Below are 17,500 nucleotides of genomic sequence, written 5' to 3'. Positions count from 1 at the left end.
TTCTGTCCTGCTGAGGGACCATCATTCCTGTTGAATCTTTTGTCTTCTCTTGTACACCCCCCGCCTCCTCATTTATCGTCCCGTGTATGTTTGTTTCCTCCACTTTGCCACCCCTCTTCCCCCCCGTACTCGTTCACGTTCCTGCGTTACTCACATCTTGCCGGTGTCAGCCTTCCTGCAGCCGTACACCTCCCGAAACCCCCCGACCGATGATGCGGTGGACACTGAAGTCATTCATCGACAACTGGAGAGAGAGTGAGAAATAGAGAGAGGGGATGAGAATAGAGAGGGGGATGAAAAGAGAGAGAGAGAAATAGAGAGGGGGAGGTGAAAAGAGGGAGAAATAGAGAGGGGGTGAAAAGAGAGAAATAGAGAGGGGGTGAAAAGAAAGAAATAGAGAGGGGGTGAAAAGAAAGAGTGAAATAGAGAGGGGGTGAAAAGAAAGAGTGAAATAGAGAGGGGGTGAAAAGAAAGAGAGAAATAGAGAGGGGGTGAAAAGAGAGAAATAGAGAGGGGGTGAAAAGAAAGAGTGAAATAGAGAGGGGGGTGAAAAGAAAGAGTGACATAGAGAGGGGGTGAAAAGAGTGAAATAGAGAGGGGGGTGAAAAGAAAGAGTGAAATAGGGAGGGGGTGAAAAGAAAGAGTGAAATAGAGAGGGGGTGAAAAGAAAGAGTGAAATAGAGAGGGGGTGAAAAGAAAGAGTGAAATAGAGAGGGGGTGAAAAGAAAGAGTGAAATAGAGAGGGGGTGAAAAGAAAGAGTGAAATAGAGAGGGGGTGAAAAGAAAGAGTGAAATAGAGAGGGGGGTGAAAAGAAAGAGTGAAATAGAGAGGGGGTGAAAAGAAAGAGTGAAATAGAGAGGGGGGTGAAAAGAAAGAGTGAAATAGAGAGGGGGTGAAAAGAAAGAGTGAAATAGAGAGGGGGTGAAAAGAAAGAGTGAAATAGAGAGGGGGGTGAAAAGAAAGAGTGAAATAGAGAGGGGGTGAAAAGAAAGAGTGAAATAGAGAGGGGGTGAAAAGAAAGAGTGAAATAGAGAGGGGGTGAAAAGAAAGAGTGAAATAGAGAGGGGGTGAAAAGAAAGAGTGAAACAGAGAGGGGGTGAAAAGAAAGAGTGAAACAGAGGGGGTGAAAAGAAAGAGTGAAATAGAGAGGGGTGAAAAGAAAGAGTGAAATAGAGAGGGGGTGAAAAGAAAGAGTGAAATAGAGAGGGGGTGAAAAGAAAGAGTGAAATAGAGAGGGGGTGAAAAGAAAGAGTGAAATAGAGAGGGGGGTGAAAAGAAAGAGTGAAATAGAGAGGGGGGTGAAAAGAAAGAGTGAAATAGAGAGGGGGGTGAAAAGAAAGAGTGAAATAGAGAGGGGGTGAAAAGAAAGAGTGAGAAATAGAGAGGGGATGAAAAGAAAGAGAAATAGAGAGGGGGTGAAAAGAAAGAGTGAGAAATAGAGAGGGGGATGAAAAGAGAGAAATAGAGAGGGGGATGAAAAGAGAGAAATAGAGAGGGGGATGAAAAGAGAGAGAAATAGAGAGGGGGATGAAAAGAGAGAGAGAAATAGAGAGGGGGATGAAAAGAGAGAAATAGAGAGGGGGATGAAAAGAGAGAGTGTGAGAAATAGAGAGGGGGATGAAAAGAGAGAGTGAGAAATAGAGAATGGGGGATGAAAAGAGAGAGATAAATAGAGAGGGGGATGAAAAGAGAGAAAAATAGAGAGGGGGTGAAAAGAGAGAGTGAGAAATAGAGAGGGGGGATGAAGAGAGAGAGTGAGAAATAGAGAGAGGGGGATGAAAAGAGAGAGTGAGAAATAGAGAGGAGGGATGAAGAGAGAGAGACAATAGCTTATGATGAAGGTTCATGGAAAGGTTTTTCATCAGGACTCTTACAGGAGTAACACACACACACACACACACCAACGTTACTCACATGGATGTTCAGCTCCACATTCTTCCACTGGCAGAAACGAGTGAACTTGTCACTGGCGAGAGACAGAAAAAAGAGGAGAGATGAAGAGAGACAGCCAGAGAGAGAGAGAAAGAGAAAAGAGAGAGAGAGAGAGAGACAGCCAGACAGAGCGAGACAGAGAGAGAGAGAGAAAGAGAGAGACAGAGAGAGAGAGAGAGAGAGAGAGAGAGAGAGAAAGAGAGAGAAAGAGAGAGAAAGAGAGAAAGAGAGAGAAAGAGAGAGAGAGAGACAGAGACAGACAGAGAGACAGACAGACAGAGGTTAGCTTCGAGCCCCCAGCCTGTGGTAGTGTGGAGAGACGCCTTTCTGTTTCGACACAAATGGATGAATGGATACTAAAAGCACTTTCCTTCTAAATCTGGAGAGGATGAAAAAGTACAGATTATTCTGGCCATTATCCAACATCTTCCCTTTCTCTTCTCCTCCGGCCCCCCCTCACCCCAGTCTCACCTCTCTATGAACTTCTGGAAGATCATCCCTCGCAGGCTGTCACAGATCTCCACGATGTACGGCTGAACACAAACAGGAGTGAGTTAGTGAGAGAGAGGGAGAGTGTGAGTGTGACGCCCAAACTGGTAAAAAGTCCTTTTCGCACGGAAACACAAGAAACATCCATGTGAAGGGCAAGAACATTTATTTATTTTCAGAGAGTAAAAAGTCCCTAAAACACACTTGCAAATAGTGTGCTGGGGGGGTTTAAAGCTTTGCATCTGACACGCGGTTCTATAGGAGGTGCCTGAGGAAAAGTTAAGACAAATCACGTCTCGCATCCCCAATACATTGCCAGGTGCACTTTCGGTGTTAACCGGTATTAGAATACGGGAACTCATTTAACTGAAACAACGGAGTACACGAGCACCACGAAAAGTACGTGGAGGAGGAGCGTTTCGACGGTAAGAAATACGGCTACAATGCGAATTGAATAAATGGTTTTTGGAGTGGCCAACGCTCAAATCATACACAACGCACGCCCAAATAGGAGTCGCTTAGGCGAGACGCAAAATGTTTCCGCTGTCCCTTTAAGAGCGGGAGATTGCCGCGGCAACGGCGGAGAATCTCCAACGTCTCTTGGCAGGCAGCCGCTTCAAACGTAAACCGTGACAAAATGACCTGGCATGTGAACAGAACTATGTAAATAGGCACTTTAGTAGACTTTCAGGTAAATACGACCAACTTCACGCTCTGAAGTCCGTTTCGGATTCTTTTTGGAGGGAGAGTAGGGATGCATTCTGGGCTCAGCCAATGATTTCCACATGAGAAACAGACCCTCCCATCATAACCTGTTGTTTGTTGTTGTTGTTGCTGCTGCTGCTTCGCATCCACACGATTCGCCTGGATTTTTTGGGTAACCGAAACGGCGAATATTGCAGTGAAGAGCAACAGAGTTCACGTCCCCCCCCCCCGGGTGTGGGGCTGCGCAGACACACAAACGGGAGTCAGCGCGTGAGCGCGTGTTACTCACCTGGAAGAGAGAGGGAGGCACCTGTTTCTTGGCCAGGTGAGTCTGAACGTGATCCACTGCTTTCTTAGAGAAGGCCTGAGAGAGACAGAAACAGAGGGAAAGGGGGAATCCAGAAGAATATAGGGGGGGTGAAACAAATACAGCAACAATAAATGAGTCATTCCCAGTGCAGTTTGGCATGCCAACGGTTTTAGTACGGTTGGGGTGTTCCATTGTGTCTAATCATGTAAACTTCCTCCCTGAGAGGAACATAAACACATTTCAGGCTGACGTGGGTGTGACGGTTTGAAGGCGACTCGGTTACGCTGTGTTGGGCGTGTGTCCCGTGTTGACGTCGTGTCCTTACATGTGAGCAGGAGAGGAGTTCCTTCATGATGTAGCCGTCGTAGATCTGTCTGCTACGGCACAACCTCTCCTCTTCAGAGTCCAACTTCTCGTAGTCCTTAATCTGACACACACAGGGGTTAACACACACACACACTTCCTCTGAAACACACCATGGAATTAGCCTAATCTCAAACTTCTCACATGCCCGCAAATCCAACGGACAACACACTAGACTCCTGATCTCTGACCAATGTGAGTGAGTGAGTGAGTGAGTGAGAGAGAGAGAGAGAAAGCGAGGGGTAAATAGACAGACAGTTGAGGCAGACAGATTGAAAGATATACAAGTTATCTACAAAAGTATGTGGACACCCCTTCAAACGATTGATCCTGACTCTTTCAGCCACACCCGTTGTTGACAGGCGTGTAAAATCAGGCACACCGCCGTGCAATCGCCATAGACAAACATTGGCAGTAGAATGGCCTGTATTGGAGAGCTCAGTGACTTTCAATCATGGCTGAGTCACAGGATGCCACCTGTCCAACAAGTCAGTTCGTCAAATTCCTGCCCTGCTAGGGCTGCCCCGGTCAACTGTAAGTGCTGTTATTGTGAAGTGGAAACCCCTAGGAGCAACAACGGCTCAGCCTCAAAGTGGTAGGCCACACAAGCTCACAGAATGGGACCGCCGAGTGCTGTAGGGTGCAAAAATCATATGTCCTCAGTTGCAACACTCACTACCGAGTTACAGACTGCCTCTGGAAGCAGCGTCAACAAGAACTGTTCTTCGGAAGCTTCATGAAATGGGTTTCCATGGCCGAGCAGCCGCACACAAGCCTACCTGACCCAGTGTATAGGTTCAACTGTAAAGTTTGGTGGAGATGGAATAATGGTATGGGGATGTTTTTCATGGTTAGGTCTAGGCCCCTTAGTTCCAGTGAAGGGAAACCTTAACGCTACAGCATACAATGACATTCTAGATGATTCTGTGCTTCCTCCTTTGTGGCAACAGTTTGGGGAAGGCCCTTTCCTGTTTCAGCATGACAGTGCTCCCGTGCACAAGGTGAGGTCCATACATAAATGGATTGTTGAGATCGGTGTGTAAGAACTTGACTGGCCTGCACAGAGCCCTGACCTTAACCCCATCAAACACCTTTGGGACAAATTGGAACGCCGACTGCGAGTCAGGCCTAATCGCTCGACCTCACTAATGCTCGTGTGGCTGAATGGAAGCAAGTCCCCACAACAAGTTTCCAACATCTAGTGGAAAGCCTTCCCAGAAGAGTGGAGGATGTTATAGCAGCAAAGGGGGGACCAACACCATATTAATGTCCTTGAGTTTGGAATGAGATGTTTGATGGGCAGGTGTCCACATACTTTTGGTCATGTAGTGTACATGTTCCTACCTCTTCGTAGAACTTGAGCTGTGGCACGGCCTCGTCGATTTCAGTCAAACAGAAATCTTTGAACAGCAGAAAACCTGAAAACAGAGAAACACACACCGTCAGCGAGAATACACACACATAGTTGTTTCTTTGACATTACGATACCAATTATACAATTCTATTTGTGTACACGTGTGTGTGTGTGTGTGTTTTGAACTAACTGCAGGAGAAGTCCACGCCACTGCCAACAAAGCTGCTGGGGTTGACTTCCACACACAGCCCTTTCCTTCGAGACTGAGGCCTGTAGTGGATTGGCCTTAAGAGAACAAGATTCTCATCTCATTGAGCCAATCCACTATCAGACACACACACAGTCTGCAATGTGACTCAGACGGACCACAATGACAGGGAGTGAGCGCCGTCAGCTCGAACCTCTACAGCCTGTATATTATCACTAAAAAAAAAGTTCATAAAAAATAAAAATAAATGCTCGCCACACACACCATCTACTGGAACCCGTCGGAAACAGCGCTCAGAAACTAGCCCGGGCATCGCCGTGGTAACCCGCCCGTTGCCTTCCCGGGACATTAGCCAATTAGCATTACTGCCGCTAAAATAGACGGGCTAACGAGATGACATGGGGAACAACCTTGCAGAGACAAAAACACGTATGCTACTGGGCGTCGTCTTCCCCTTCGCTCCAAATCCTTCCCCCGCCTGATCGCTCTTCTCTGTAGTGGTAGAACTCGTAGTGTGGGTTTATAGAAAAGGTCAAAATACGAGCGGCCCTAAAACCACCGGGAGCAGAGCAATACAGATCCAGTCCATTTTGTCAGACGACATCCCATAAATTGATTTGACTAGGCCTCGCCGCCCACCAGGAAGCACATGCGACAACCCTGCCCGGGTAGAAACCTTGGCTACCAGAAGTTGGGGGCGAGGAGGGGGGACAGGTGGAGGAGGATGGGTAGAGGAGAGAGGGGAAAAAAAGAGAAGAGGACGTTAGAACAGTCTTCACCAGCAGTCACACTTCTCCTCTCTACGAGCGACTGTCACTGTACACAAAACACCACAACAGTCACACTTCTCCTCTCTACGAGCGACTGTCACTGTACACAAAACACCACAAGTCACACTTCTCCTCTCTACGAGCGACTGTCACTGTACACAAAACACCACAACAGTCACACTTCTCCTCTCTACGAGCGACTGTCACTGTACACAAAACACCACAACAGTCACACTTCTCCTCTCTACGAGCGACTGTCACTGTACACGAAACACCACAACAGTCACACTTCTCCTCTCTACGAGCGACTGTCACTGTACACAAAACACCACAACAGTCACACTTCTCCTCTCTACGAGCGACTGTCACTGTACACAAAACACCACAACAGTCACACTTCTCCTCTCTACGAGCGACTGTCACTGTACACAAAACACCACAACAGTCACACTTCTCCTCTCTACGAGCGACTGTCACTGTACACAAAACACCACAACAGTCACACTTCTCCTCTCTACGAGCGACTGTCACTGTACACAAAACACCACAACAGTCACACTTCTCCTCTCTACGAGCAACTGTCACTGTACACAAAACACCACAACAGTCAACTCTGGCCTCCCTGTCACAGGAAGACGAGGTTGTTTAAAGAACGGAGTCATCTCACAGTAACATTGTACACACAGAGTACTCTCACACACACATACACACACAAAACACACTCAGGCTAACACTTACGCACGCACAGACACACCAAACTAGATGAACGAGTGTGCTGCGGTCAAAGAGATTCTCGGGTACTTTGGCATACTTTTTTTGGCAGTAGTTCTGAAAGGGCGTTCACCAGGCAAAAGTGGTCCCCGAAAATGGGCGTATTACATCATATACAGTGCCTTGCGAAAGTATTCGGCCCCCTTGAACTTTGCGACCTTTTGCCACATTTCAGGCTTCAAACATAAAGATATAAAACTGTATTTTTTTGTGAAGAATCAACAACAAGTGGGACACAATCATGAAGTGGAACGACATTTATTGGATATTTCAAACTTTTTAACAAATCAAAACTGAAAAATTGGGCGTGCAAAATTATTCAGCCCCCTTAAGTTAATACTTTGTAGTGCCACCTTTTGCTGCGATTACAGCTGTAAGTCGCTTGGGGTATGTCTCTATCAGTTTTGCACATCGAGAGACTGAATTTTTTCCCATTCCTCCTTGCAAAACAGCTCGAGCTCAGTGAGGTTGAATGGAGAGCATTTGTGAACAGCAGTTTTCAGTTTGTTCCACAGATTCTCGATTGGATTCAGGTCTGGACTTTGACTTGGCCATTCTAACACCTGGATATGTTTATTTTTGAACCATTCCATTGTAGATTTTGCTTTATGTTTTGGATCATTGTCTTGTTGGAATACAAATCTCCGTCCCAGTCTCAGGTCTTTTGCAGACTCCATCAGGTTTTCTTCCAGAATGGTCCTGTATTTGGCTCCATCCATCTTCCCATCCATTTTAACCATCTTCCCTGTCCCTGCTGAAGAAAAACAGGCCCAATTTTTCAGTTTTTGATTTGTTAAAAAAGTTTGAAATATCCAATAAATGTCGTTCCACTTCATGATTGTGTCCCACTTGTTGATTCTTCACAAAAAAATACAGTTTTATATCTTTATGTTTGAAGCCTGAAATGTGGCAAAAGGTCGCAAAGTTCAAGGGGGCCGAATACTTTCGCAAGGCACTGTATGTGCGCCATATCCTTGCACTCCCTCTGCCATGTGTGCTTCTGGCAAGCTGTCACTCAAATGGAGGAGGGGCTGAAGCTCATTGGCTGGAACGAAAATGCCAAGGAGGGGGGCCCATGTGGGGGAAATTTAAAGAGAATGGCGCAAGGCACAGGTTCCAGATAAACAGTCGCTCGCAAATCTAGGGATTTTCTGGCTAAATCGATGTAAAACAAGACCTCTGCTCATAGACTATGTGTGTGAGCCACGCACAGACACACCCAGCCCCCCCCAAAAAACGTAGCAGTTCAGAGGCATGTCTTTTAACTGAGCTGTCATGAGCAGCGTCTCTTCATGACCTCCCAGAGAGAAAGAGAGGGGGGGGGGGAGAATGATGCACTGTTTACTACCTCAGAACGGAGGGAATCGCATCTCATCTCTTTTGTCATTTGTCCCACTGAGTCACTTAAAAAAGGCGCCGTCTGAGGAGACGCCGTTCGAGTCGCTAGCTGCACACGTTATAAATCAGACAAACACACCCAGTTAAAAAAAAGAAAAAGAAAGGAGGTTCTGTGGCAAACGCCGAGCTACGGCAGCACAAGACTGTGAGATGGTCCAGCCGGGGAGGTGACTGGACTGATGAACATCGTGATGATGAGCGAATCGCCATACTTACCCTCTGTAGTACAAAGTGCATAAGGCCTTGACGCAGAGCTAAACCCCCTCCCCAGCCCTACATACTGCTTGACGCAGAGCTAAACCCCCTCTCCAGCTCTACATACTGCTTGACGCAGAGCTAAACCCCCTCTCCAGCTCTACATACTGCTTGACGCAGAGCTAAACCCCCTCTCCAGCTCTACATACTGCTTGACGCAGAGCTAAACCCCTCCCCAGCTCTACATACTGCTTGACGCAGAGCTAAACCCCCTCCCCAGCTCTACATACTGCTTGACGCAGAGCTAAACCCCTCCGCAGCTCTACATACTGCTTGACGCAGAGCTAAACCCCTCCCCAGCTCTACATACTGCTTGACGCAGAGCTAAAACCCCTCTCCAGCTCTACATACTGCTTGACGCAGAGCTAAAATCCCTCCCCAGCTCTACATACTGCTTGACGCAGAGCTAAACCCCCAGCCCTACATACTGCTTGACGCAGAGCTAAACCCCCTCCCCAGCTCTACATACTGCTTGACGCAGACCTAAAACCCCTCCCCAGCACTACATACTGCTTGACGCAGAGCTAAAACCCCTCCCCAGACACAGACCGACACACACAGACCGACACGCACAGACACACACCGACAGACAGACACGCACAGACAGACACGCACACACAGACACAGACAGAGACACACAGACAGAGACACATACAGACACACACACACACAGACAGAGACACACAGACAGAGACACATACAGACACACGCACACACAGACAGAGACACACAGACAGAGACACATACAGACACACACACACACAGACAGACACACATACAGACACACACAGACACGCACAGACAGAGACACGCACAGACAGACACGCACACACAGACACGCACACACACACACACAGACAGACAGAGACACATACAGACACACACACACAGACCGAGACACATACAGACACACACACACAGACAGAGACACATACAGACACACACACACACACACACATACACACACACACACACACACACACACACACACACACACACAGACAGACACACATACACACAGACAGACACACACAGACAGACACGCACACACAGACAGACACGCACAGACACACAGACACAGACAGACAGACACACACAGGGAGAATGCAGGGAGGAAAAACAAAACCACTTTATTCTCTCCTCTTCCCCCTCTCCTTTATCTCTTCTCCAGACCCTACACAGTATTTCCTCTCCAGGCCAAGCCCCTCCCTCTCCCCGTCCTCCTCTGTTCCTGTCAGAGTGGCATGCAGACAGACAAGACACACACACACCAGAGAACAAGAATTTCGCCTTACTGCGACCTCTGCGCACACACACATGCTCGCGCACACCTACGTCGGGATTAACGTGTGCAGAGAGGATCCTTGTTTGCAGCGAGGGTGTGTGTGTGTGTGTGTGTGTGCGTGCAATGAGCGCGCGCTCGCACACCCGGACGGGCACGACGGGTGTTATTTGGAATAAGGGTGGAAGAGAGAGATTTTATATGTCACTGGAGCCAGGGATTAACAATCACAGGACACGTCAGCGCTCGCTAGCTAATTCAACAAAATGGTCTGAGAGCGCACACACACACACACCTAGGATGAGATGCTTCTCTGTGCTTAGTGTCATTACTGGAATCAGCTGAGGGGTCTAAATATAAGGTGCTGACTAAGTCTCTCTAACTCACGGCTCAACACGCAAAACACACCTCTCCTCCATCCATCTCCACTCTCTCGCTCCAGTCCTTTGATGTAGGACGTTCCATTTGTCTTTCTCCCGGCTCTCTCACTCCCATCTTTCTCCCGGCTCTCTCACTCCCATCTTTCTCCCGGCTCTCTCACTCCCATCATTCTCCCTCTCTCTCCCATCTTTCTCCCGCTCTCTCACTCCCATCTTTCTCCCGCTCTCTCACTCCCATCTTTCTCCCTCTCTCTCACTCCCATCTTTCTCCCCTCTCTCTCACTCCCATCTTTCTCCCTCTCTCTCACTCCCATCTTTCTCCCTCTCTCTCACTCCCATCTTTCTCCTGGCTCTCTCAGTCCCATCTTTCTCCTCTCTCTCACTCCCATCTTTCTCCCTCTCTCTCACTCCCATCTTTCTCCCTCTCTCTCACTCCCATCTTTCTCCCTCTCTCTCACTCCCATCTTTCTCCCGGCTCTCTCACTCCCATCTTTCTTCCTCTCTCTCCCATCTTTCTTCCTCTCTCTCACTCCCATCATTCTCCGGCTCTCTCACTCCCATCTTTCTCCCGGCTCTCTCACTCCCATCTTTCTCCCGGCTCTCTCACTCCCATCTTTCTCCCTCTCTCTCCCTCCCATCTTTCTCCCCTCTCTCCCATCTTTCTTCCTCTCTCTCACTCCCATCATTCTCCCTCTCTCACTCCCATCTTTCTCCCGGCTCTCTCACTCCCATCTTTCTCCCTCTCTCACTCCCATCTTTCTCCCTCCCATCTTTCTCCCGGCTCTCTCACTCCCATCTTTCTCCCGGCTCTCTCACTCCCATCTTTCTCCCGCTCTCTCACTCCCATCTTTCTCCCGGCTCTCTCACTCCCATCTTTCTCCCGGCTCTCTCACTCCCATCTTTCTCCCTCTCTCTCACTCCCATCTTTCTCCCAGCTCTCTCACTCCCATCTTTCTCCCGGCTCTCTCACTCCCATCTTTCTCCCGGCTCTCTCACTCCCATCTTTCTCCCTCTCTCTCACTCCCATCTTTCTCCCTCTCTCTCACTCCCATCTTTCTCCCGGCTCTCTCACTCCCATCATTCTCCTCTCTCTCACTCCCATCTTTCTCCCGGCTCTCTCACTCCCATCTTTCTCCCGGCTCTCTCTCTCCCATCTTTCTTCCTCTCTCACTCCCATCATTCTCCCTATCTCTCACTCCCATCATTCTCCCTCTCTCACTCCCATCATTCTCCCTCTCTCTCACTCCCATCATTCTCCCTCTCTCTCACTCCCATCTTTCTCCCGGCTCTCTCACTCCCATCTTTCTCCCGGCTCTCTCACTCCCATCTTTCTCCCGGCTCTCTCACTCCCATCTTTCTCCCGGCTCTCTCACTCCCCATCTTTCTCCCGGCTCTCTCACTCCCATCTTTCTCCCGGCTCTCTCACTCCCATCTTTCTCCCCTCTCTCACTCCCATCTTTCTCCCGGCTCTCTCACTCCCATCTTTCTCCCGGCTCTCTCACTCCCATCTTTCTCCCGGCTCTCTCACTCCCATCTTTCTCCTCTCTCTCACTCCCATCTTTCTCCCGGCTCTCTCACTCCCATCTTTCTCCCGCTCTCTCACTCCCATCTTTCTCCTCTCTCTCACTCCCATCTTTCTCCCGGCTCTCTCACTCCCATCTTTCTCCCGGCTCTCTCACTCCCATCTTTCTCCTCTCTCTCACTCCCCATCTTTCTCCCGGCTCTCTCACTCCCATCTTTCTCCCGGCTCTCTCACTCCCATCTTTCTCCTCTCTCTCACTCCCATCTTTCTCCCTCTCTCTCACTCCCATCTTTCTCCTCTCTCTCACTCCCATCTTTCTCCCTCTCTCTCACTCCCATCTTTCTCCCTCTCTCTCACTCCCATCTTTCTCCCTCTCTCTCACTCCCATCTTTCTCCCGGCTCTCTCACTCCCATCTTTCTCCCTCTCTCTCACTCCCATCTTTCTCCCTCTCTCTCACTCCCATCTTTCTCCCTCTCTCTCACTCCCATCTTTCTCCCGGCTCTCTCACTCCCATCTTTCTTCCTCTCTCTCCCATCTTTCTTCCTCTCTCTCACTCCCATCATTCTCCGGCTCTCTCACTCCCATCTTTCTCCCGGCTCTCTCACTCCCATCTTTCTCCCTCTCTCTCCCATCTTTCTCCCCTCTCTCTCCCTCCCATCTTTCTCCCTCTCTCTCCCATCTTTCTTCCTCTCTCTCACTCCCATCATTCTCCCTCTCTCTCACTCCCATCTTTCTCCCTCTCTCTCACTCCCATCTTTCTCCCTCTCTCTCACTCCCATCTTTCTCCCTCTCTCTCACTCCCATCTTTCTCCCTCTCTCTCACTCCCATCTTTCTCCCTCCCATCTTTCTCCCGGCTCTCTCACTCCCATCTTTCTCCCGGCTCTCTCACTCCCATCTTTCTCCCGCTCTCTCACTCCCATCTTTCTCCCTCTCTCTCACTCCCATCTTTCTCCCGGCTCTCTCACTCCCATCTTTCTCCCGGCTCTCTCACTCCCATCTTTCTCCCTCTCTCTCACTCCCATCTTTCTCCCAGCTCTCTCACTCCCATCTTTCTCCCTCTCTCTCACTCCCATCTTTCTCCCGGCTCTCTCACTCCCATCATTCTCCCTCTCTCTCACTCCCATCTTTCTCCCGGCTCTCTCACTCCCATCTTTCTCCCGGCTCTCTCTCTCCCATCTTTCTTCCTCTCTCTCACTCCCATCATTCTCCCTCTCTCTCACTCCCATCATTCTCCCTATCTCTCACTCCCATCATTCTCCCTCTCTCACTCCCATCATTCTCCCTCTCTCTCACTCCCATCATTCTCCCTCTCTCTCACTCCCATCTTTCTCCCGGCTCTCTCACTCCCATCTTTCTCCCGGCTCTCTCACTCCCATCTTTCTCCCGGCTCTCTCACTCCCATCTTTCTCCCGGCTCTCTCACTCCCATCTTTCTCCGGCTCTCTCACTCCCATCTTTCTCCCGGCTCTCTCACTCCCATCTTTCTCCCGGCTCTCTCACTCCCATCTTTCTCCCGGCTCTCTCACTCCCATCTTTCTCCCGGCTCTCTCACTCCCATCTTTCTCCGGCTCTCTCACTCCCATCTTTCTCCCGCTCTCTCACTCCCATCTTTCTCCCGGCTCTCTCACTCCCATCTTTCTCCCGCTCTCTCACTCCCATCTTTCTCCCTCTCTCTCACTCCCATCTTTCTCCCGGCTCTCTCACTCCCATCTTTCTCCCGGCTCTCTCACTCCCATCTTTCTCCCGGCTCTCTCACTCCCATCTTTCTCCTCTCTCTCACTCCCATCTTTCTCCCGGCTCTCTCACTCCCATCTTTCTCCGGCTCTCTCACTCCCATCTTTCTCCCGGCTCTCTCACTCCCATCTTTCTCCCGGCTCTCTCACTCCCATCTTTCTCCCGGCTCTCTCACTCCCATCTTTCTTCCTCTCTCTCCCATCTTTCTTCCTCTCTCTCACTCCCATCATTCTCCGGCTCTCTCACTCCCATCTTTCTCCCTCTCTCTCCCTCCCATCTTTCTCCCTCTCTCTCCCATCTTTCTTCCTCTCTCTCACTCCCATCATTCTCCCTCTCTCTCACTCCCATCTTTCTCCCGGCTCTCTCACTCCCATCTTTCTCCCTCTCTCTCACTCCCATCTTTCTCCCTCTCTCTCACTCCCATCTTTCTCCCTCCCATCTTTCTCCCGGCTCTCTCACTCCCATCTTTCTCCCGGCTCTCTCACTCCCATCTTTCTCCCGCTCTCTCACTCCCATCTTTCTCCCTCTCTCTCACTCCCATCTTTCTCCCGGCTCTCTCACTCCCATCTTTCTCCCGGCTCTCTCACTCCCATCTTTCTCCCTCTCTCTCACTCCCATCTTTCTCCCGGCTCTCTCACTCCCATCTTTCTCCCGGCTCTCTCACTCCCATCTTTCTCCCTCTCTCTCACTCCCATCTTTCTCCCTCTCTCTCACTCCCATCTTTCTCCCGGCTCTCTCACTCCCATCATTCTCCCTCTCTCTCACTCCCATCTTTCTCCCGGCTCTCTCACTCCCATCTTTCTCCCGGCTCTCTCTCTCCCATCTTTCTTCCTCTCTCTCACTCCCATCATTCTCCCTCTCTCTCACTCCCATCATTCTCCTATCTCTCACTCCCATCATTCTCCCTCTCTCACTCCCATCATTCTCCCTCTCTCTCACTCCCATCATTCTCCCTCTCTCTCACTCCCATCTTTCTCCCGGCTCTCTCACTCCCATCTTTCTCCGGCTCTCTCACTCCCATCTTTCTCCCGGCTCTCTCACTCCCATCTTTTTTTTTCATCTCTTCCGGCTCACAATGTCTTTCCATCAATATATCCATGTAGACAACCCTCCCCCCTCTCTCTGTTCTGTCTTTCCTTCAATATATCCATGTAGACAACCCCCTCTCTCTGTTCTGTCTTTCCTTCAATATATCCATGTAGACAACCCCCATCCCCCCTCCCTCTGTTCTGTCTTTCCTTCAATATATCCATGTAGACAACCCCCTCCCTCTGTTCTGTCTTTCCATCAATATATCCATGTAGACAACCCCCTCCCCTCTCTGTTCTGTCTTTCCTTCAATATATCCATGTAGACAACCCCCTCCCCCTCCCTCTGTTCTGTCTTTCCTTCAATATATCCATGTAGACAACCCCCCCCTCCCCCTCTCCCTGTTCTGTCTTTCCATCAATATATCCATGTAGACAACCCCCTCCCCTCTCTCTGTTCTGTCTTTCCATCAATATATCCATGTAGACAACCCCCCCCCCTCTCTCTGTTCTGTCTTTCCTTCAATATATCCATGTAGACAACCCCCCCTCCCCTCCCTCTGTTCTGTCTTTCCTTCAATATATCCATGTAGACAACCCCCCTCCCCCTCTCTCTGTTCTGTCTTTCCTTCAATATATCCATGTAGACAACCCCCCTCCCTCTGTTCTGTCTTTCCTTCAATATATCCATGTAGACAACCCCCCCTCCCTCTCTCTCTGTTCTGTCTTTCCATCAATATATCCATGTAGACAACCCCCTCCCCCCTCTCTGTTCTGTCTTTCCTTCAATATATCCATGTAGACAACCCCCCCCTCCCTCTGTTCTGTCTTTCCATCAATATATCCATGTAGACAACCCCCCCTCCCCTCTCTCTGTTCTGTCTTTCCTTCAATATATCCATGTAGACAACCCCCCCCTCCCTCTGTTCTGTCTTTCCTTCAATATATCCATGTAGACAACCCCCTCCCCCTCTCCCTGTTCTGTCTTTCCATCAATATATCCATGTAGACAACCCCCTCCCTCTCTCTCTGTTCTGTCTTTCCTTCAATATATCCATGTAGACAAGCCCCCCCCTCCCTCTGTTCTGTCTTTCCTTCAATATATCCATGTAGACAACCCCTCCCCCTGTTCTGTCTTTCCTTCAATATATCCATGTAGACAACCCCCTCCCTCTGTTCTGTCTTTCCTTCAATATATCCATGTAGACAACCCCCTCCCCTCTCTGTTCTGTCTTTCCTTCAATATATCCATGTAGACAACCCCCTCCCCCTCTCTGTTCTGTCTTTCCTTCAATATATCCATGTAGACAACCCCCTCCCCTCTCTGTTCTGTCTTTCCTTCAATATATCCATGTAGACAACCCCCTCCCTCTGTTCTGTCTTTCCTTCAATATATCCATGTAGACAACCCCCTCCCCTCTCTGTTCTGTCTTTCCTTCAATATATCCATGTAGACAACCCCCCTCCCCCTCCCTCTGTTCTGTCTTTCCTTCAATATATCCATGTAGACAACCCCCCCCTCCCTCTGTTCTGTCTTTCCTTCAATATATCCATGTAGACAACCCCCCTCCCCCTGTTCTGTCTTTCCTTCAATATATCCATGTAGACAACCCCCTCCCTCTGTTCTGTCTTTCCTTCAATATATCCATGTAGACAACCCCCTCCCCCTCTCTGTTCTGTCTTTCCATCAATATATCCATGTAGACAACCCCCCCTCCCTCTGTTCTGTCTTTCCTTCAATATATCCATGTAGACAACCCCCTCCCCCTCTCTGTTCTGTCTTTCCTTCAATATATCCATGTAGACAACCCCCCTCCCTCTGTTCTGTCTTTCCATCAATATATCCATGTAGACAACCCCCCCTCCCCTGTTCTGTCTTTCCTTCAATATATCCATGTAGACAACCCCCTCCCCCTGTTCTGTCTTTCCTTCAATATATCCATGTAGACAACCCCCTCCCCTCTCTCTGTTCTGTCTTTCCATCAATATATCCATGTAGACAACCCTCCCCTCCCCCTGTTCTGTCTTTCCTTCAATATATCCATGTAGATCCCATCGGGCGTACATTACCAGAATGCTAACGGAATTAGCACAAGTACTTGCGAATTTCCATGGAGGCTGCTAGACATGCTAACGAGCACAAACGAAAGAAACTACATTGCAGACAGGCAATCCAGCTCATATACATATATATGTACAGATAGCCACGGGATGTAGGGGTGCTGAGGTGCTGCAGCATCCCCCGGAAAAAAATGTTTATTTTTTCAGGATTCAGTATGAAAAAGGATGTAAATGTATGCACTCACTAATGTCAGTTACTCTGGATTAGAGAGTCTACGAAAAGGAAAAAGGAATGAGTTGATCATTTCAGTTTTCACATAGAAATAGGTTGCATTTGCAAAGTATTTCAAGAAACTGGAAAACATATCAAGAAAGTATTGTCTGATGAACTGTTTAGCACAGATAACTATCAGACTCAAGTTACAAATGCGGGTAAACACTCAAATACATTCGGTACATTTTTTGGGGGACAAAACTAGTGCACTTGGCCTTTACTAGTCCTGTGTTAGCAGACCGATATAGACTAGACGTCTTCAGCGTTGACAAAAATTCTGCATCACACCCAGTACAAATGCAAAAAGGAGAAGATATATATAAAATATATATATATAGAAATATGTTAAACAATCGCAGCACCCCCACACCAAAACTACATCCTGTGGCTATGCACACACAGGCAGGAGCTACCGGATGTCAGTTCTGGTGACTTTAGACATTTCACCAGCCAATGAGAACCAAATGAAGTTAAGAGCACTGGCTCTCCAGCAGCATGTCCACACGCTGCGTCTCTGTGGAGTCTGGAGCCGCCAGGGCCACAGGCAGACAGAACAAGAACAGAGAGGAGGAGAAGAAGAAAAACCCGCAAGGAAATCAAGACAGCAGCGGCAGCAGAACAAATAACTCATCGAAAAAAAGGGGCTTTTGACGTATCAAACA

General features: G+C 48.9%; 1 protein-coding gene and 1 pseudogene across 3 annotated transcripts in view; one reads left to right on the top strand and one right to left on the bottom strand.

Moving 5' to 3' along the window:
* Positions 1-5,246, bottom strand: part of LOC121841677 — a 40,577-nt pseudogene extending 35,331 nt beyond the window's left edge.
* LOC112230876 (disabled homolog 2-interacting protein) overlaps positions 1-17,500 on the top strand; it is a 321,602-nt gene that overhangs the window by 210,689 nt on the left and 93,413 nt on the right. The window lies entirely within an intron of this gene.

The sequence above is a fragment of the Oncorhynchus tshawytscha genome, linkage group LG33, assembly GCF_018296145.1.
Source record: "Oncorhynchus tshawytscha isolate Ot180627B linkage group LG33, Otsh_v2.0, whole genome shotgun sequence".
In the NCBI taxonomy this organism is placed as follows: Eukaryota; Metazoa; Chordata; class Actinopteri; order Salmoniformes; family Salmonidae; genus Oncorhynchus; species Oncorhynchus tshawytscha.
This window is presented reverse-complemented; position numbering and strand designations above follow the sequence as displayed.